The 4,568-nt window shown below is 44.3% G+C and overlaps 1 long non-coding RNA gene across 1 annotated transcript; it reads left to right on the forward strand.

The window, feature by feature from the left end:
- The first annotated feature begins 297 nt into the window (after positions 1-297).
- Positions 298-3,987, forward strand: LOC114073272. The gene is made up of 2 exons (XR_003574301.1): positions 298-390; positions 3,537-3,987. It is a non-coding gene; the product is annotated as an uncharacterized LOC114073272 (long non-coding RNA).
- The last annotated feature ends 581 nt before the right edge of the window (positions 3,988-4,568 follow it).

Genomic DNA, 4,568 nt, shown 5'->3' on the forward strand with positions numbered 1-4,568 from the left:
GGTGAAATGCACAGCTCTGAAAGAAAATCAAGTTGTCTGTCCTATACTGCTGGCTCCTAGCAGCAGTGTTTATAGTCAGTTAGTTTTAAATGTGCTTACATGAATATTCATGGCTGTGAGCTTCGTTTTCAGGAAGTTTCATTTAAATGATCTCTTTCAAAGTGTGAAAAAAGATTATTGCCTTTTTTTTTTTTTTTTTAAGTCTTTTCTTTTTTTGTCAACCATGCAGGTCTGGCATCACCCACATCAGGCCTTATCAGCGTTGGCAATTCCCACTAATTTTCCCTCTCCACTCCCACAGACTGCTGCTGCCAGCCTCTGTGCCGCCCACTACCCCACCATCCCCATCAGCAGAGAGGAGATAGCCAATGTCTCAGGAGCTGGCGACAGGTATGTTGCTCACTGCTTTGTACTCTCCAACTAAGTGTGAAAGGGCCATAATCGGATTTCTTTGAAATTCTACTGCAAAGGTGAGAACGACTTTCTGCTGCTGGAGGAAGAGACACCAAGGACATGAGAACAGGGCTGGTTACTGTGATTCTTTGCAAAGCGCGATAAAAATGTCCCCTGAAGCATCTTGGAAGGCTTGCCATTATTAGTTTTGCTTTTCTTTAAGATCTAAGCCTTTCCTGGCAATCTAAGAGTTCTGAATTAGTCTGGGCTGAGCTGCTAAAAGCAAAGCAAAGTAAACCACCTTACATCAAAGCTGTCTTACTAACTAACTGCTTTACTTCCACACTTCTCCAATGGAAGTGGAACTGCCACTCAGTAGCAAAAATGGCCCTATAAAAGCATTTCATCAGGTTCTGCATTTGCCTCTGGCAATTTTGAAGCTCTTGCTTCAAAAGAGTCTGCTGTATAATTCTCCTGGCTGTTCACACACGCCGTACATAGGAGTGGGAAATGACAGCTATTATTGCTAGCCCTGCTGATCAGTTCTCAGTTTGTCAGAGTAATATTTTATTATGCTCCTTTTTTACTTGACAAACTATATGTAGCAGTCAGGTGGGGTTTTTTTCTTGCTTCCTATGCTGAAAGAATTGATTCTGTCCTTTCATTGCCTGGGGCTAGACCAAAAGTCTGTACATAACAGAGATTTCCTTTTCTTTTCCTCTGCTTACCTACCAGTAACTCAACATAGCAACACTTCTTTTTTTCTGTTATCAGTGGGTAGAATGAAAAGGTTTTTTGGTGTGTTTTTTGGGGGAGTTTTTTTGTTTGTCTTTAAACATATAGAGTCCTCAATATTTGACTTAGGATCAATCAATAATTTGCTGCCAAGCTACTTAGCCCACTTAGCACCAGGACATGCTCCTTGTGTTCCAGATCACCTCTGAGATGAGCTGACTGCAACTGCAAGCTGGTCTTCTCTAGGGTTGTTTGGAGCAATAGGTGTAACAGCAGGAAGAGGGGCTGGAGAAACCTCACGGAGTCAGCCTGCCTAAGGAAAGCTCAGCTTTGCTCATGACCCCAACAGATGTCCCCAGTGTCTGCCAGCCCCTCCAGGGAGCCTCCTCTCTACACCATCTGCTCAGAACACAAGTACCCCTTACTGCACAGAAATCTTTTCTAGAGTCTAATGTAAATTAAATATCTTCTTTAGGGATTCTTTTCCCTTTTTAAAAAGTTAAATTAAGGGAAGACCAAAGGTGAGATAAAGCATGCCACTGCCAAACACCTCCACTGAGTTATACTGGAGAACCTGGTAGTTTATTTTTCTTTCCAAAGCTATCTGAGAGCTAAGGGCTCATTACTGCTCCCATTCCTGAGGTAATGTTCGTCTGGAAATCCCTCTCCCCAGAGTCCCAAGATCCATGTGGGGCAATTTTCATAGTCCTCTTGTTTGTCCAGGGTTTTCTTTCCTATTAACCTCAGCTGCTCCACTGAGCTGCAGAAATTCCTGTTCTACAGAGTAAGAGTGCCAAAACAGGCTGCAAATGCCAGGACACTGCCTTGACATGCCATCTCCACAGCATATGAATTGGTAACATTGCTCAAGCCCAGCCTGTTGGCAATTTTAAAGGACTTTCATAGAATCACAGAAGGGTTTGGGTTGGAAGGGACCCTTGTAGGTCATCTAGTTTAAACTCCCCTGCAGTGAGCAAGGACATCTTCAACTAGATCAGGTTGCTCAGAGCCCCATCCAACCTGGCTTTGAACATCTCCAGGGATGGGACATCCACCACCTATCTGGGCAACCTGTTCCTGTTTCACCATTCTCATTGTAAAGAATTTCTTCCTAAAATCCAATTTAAACAATAACACTTTCACAGCTTGGCCCCTGTGAACCCTCACACTTCTGAAGCGCTGGTTAGGGGGGAGTGCACATCCAGAAACAGTGATCCAGGGCACTTCTTGCCTTGCTTTGACCCTGTGGCTCTCCCACAAGTCCAGAGATGCTGTCCAAGGAGCTGAGCGTGCGTGCAGGCAGAAGTGGTGGCTGTTTGCTCCTTGCATGGGGCTGCCGTGACAACATAACACTGCCTGCCAGCACACGGCATTGCTAGGGGATGCTCCCCCAAATATTTACTCTCAACCTCTGGAGCTGTTGAGAGATTGAACACTTTATGGAAGTCATAATCTTCTGTACCTTTGTTATGGATAAAAAGATGTTAAGGTAACTAGCCCGAGTGCAAAAAAGGGGCTCTTTTCCCCTTTCCCATAGATGTGCTTATTAATCCTCCTTGCCATTGCATTTTCCTTTCCTTGCTTCTTTCTCTCAAATGGCATTGTCTTCTCCCTTCTCTTTCACATCTCCTTTGTCTTTTCCTAGCTGCAGAACATCATTACAGTAGTTAACTGTGAATAAAGAGTAGTTGTTCCCAGTCTATCACAAACACTGCCCATACCTGCCTCAGTGGAGCCTTCCCCGGCAAGCCAAAGTCATTCTCTTCTCCTAGTGGCCACCTCAGTGCCTTGAGGGGATTGAGGGTGATCGCTGCTGTTCCAAGCACTCACATATTTTTTACTGGGAAATCTCAAATGGAAAACCACAGCAACTGTGTTCAAAAATCTGAATTTCCAATCTCATTTCAGCTTTGGATTTCTTTTTCCAGCTGTGCCTGTTGTCCCTCTCACATAGGTATGGAAACTTTCCCTCTCACCCTATCCAAACCCTATAGGGAAAGGAGGGGACATAATGAGGCACCAACAAAGAGCAAAGAAGTGACAAAATAATTAGAGAGCAAGGGAAAAGTATATTCTTCCCATCTTAGACTCCTTTCTTCTCTTCTACCTCACCTGGAAAACTGAGGAGAATAGAAAATGTGATGGAAGAGAAAGTACCTCAGCTTCTGAGATGAGAAGCACATAAACTGCAAATAAATGACAAAATCCATATTTTGGATTCTAAATTTAAAAATAAATATAAAAAAGCAAGACCTATTCATTGTAACCTTAGCCCTCCTGTGTGACATATTCAGCTTCTGTAAGTGTTAGTTTGGGTCCAAATGAAAGCCCCTACAAATGAACAGCCACATTCCCGAGTTCAAAACTGTTCCCCTCCTGTTCAAAACCACCTCTCTTTCTCTCCACAGCTTAATGGCAGGAATCCTTGCAGGGATGCTTGATAAACATGACACAGAAACCTGTGTCCAGATGGGTCTGCTTGCTGCAAGCTTGTCTCTCCGTTCCTATGAGCCCATATCCCCAGAAATCAGCACTTCCAGTGTCAGCCAGGAGCAAGTCAAGAGTAGGAGTTGGCCAGAGGCGAAGGTATGGAAGATGGACTAGAACACAGTGGCTTTCTTATCTATCACCTCCTTGAAGTCCCAGCATTCCTATTTCCAGGAACTAGACTGTTTTGAGCGTTGAGCTCAAAAGCTTGGTGCTGACCAGAGGACTTAGACTTTCAGTACTTTTGGGAGGTGAATTGTTTGTAGAGTGCATTCGGTGAAAACTGATATTACACTGTTCACATTTATGTTTGTCTGCTGTTGTTAATGGTCCTTTTTTTTTAATTTTAAAAAAATTTTATTTGGTGGGTTACATCACAGGATGTAACTGTGGGCACTAACAGATTGGTGAACACTGAAACTCATTAAAACTAATTTCTAGTAGAGTTGGGTCTTGGTGCTGGCTGGTTCTTGAACAGACAGTAAGTCTGGAGTACAGACTCACCCTGTGTTTCATATAGAAACCACCCATAGTGAGAACCCTTGCTTGAGGAGCAGATCCCAGGTGTCTGACACAGCACAAAAGCCAACCAAAGGTTGGTCAGGGCAACTCTAACACCTCTCTCCTGGGTAGACTCTACTATTCAAGAATGCAATGGACAGAGGCATTAACTGGGTGCCCTTCCTCTACCCAAGACCACTTTCACCAAGCCCATACCAACTGCTTACCTCTGAGCCTGCTGCCTTTCCTTCAGACACACAAACAAGACACACAACTAAGACCTTGCTTGCAACTGCGGTTTATCTAAAAGATTCTGAGCTCTGAAATGGGAGATGCCATACAGCCACTCATTTACCTGGCATTGGACAGGGTGGCCCTGGCAAGAGGATGCTGGGGTGTTTGGGAACAGAAGGGAGGGGGACTGGGGCCCACGTAAGCAGCTGTGTTTGCTC

The sequence above is a fragment of the Empidonax traillii genome, unplaced genomic scaffold, assembly GCF_003031625.1.
Source record: "Empidonax traillii isolate 1590-97213 ecotype Southwest subspecies unplaced genomic scaffold, ASM303162v1 scaffold5881:size10378, whole genome shotgun sequence".
Lineage (NCBI taxonomy): Eukaryota > Metazoa > Chordata > Aves > Passeriformes > Tyrannidae > Empidonax > Empidonax traillii.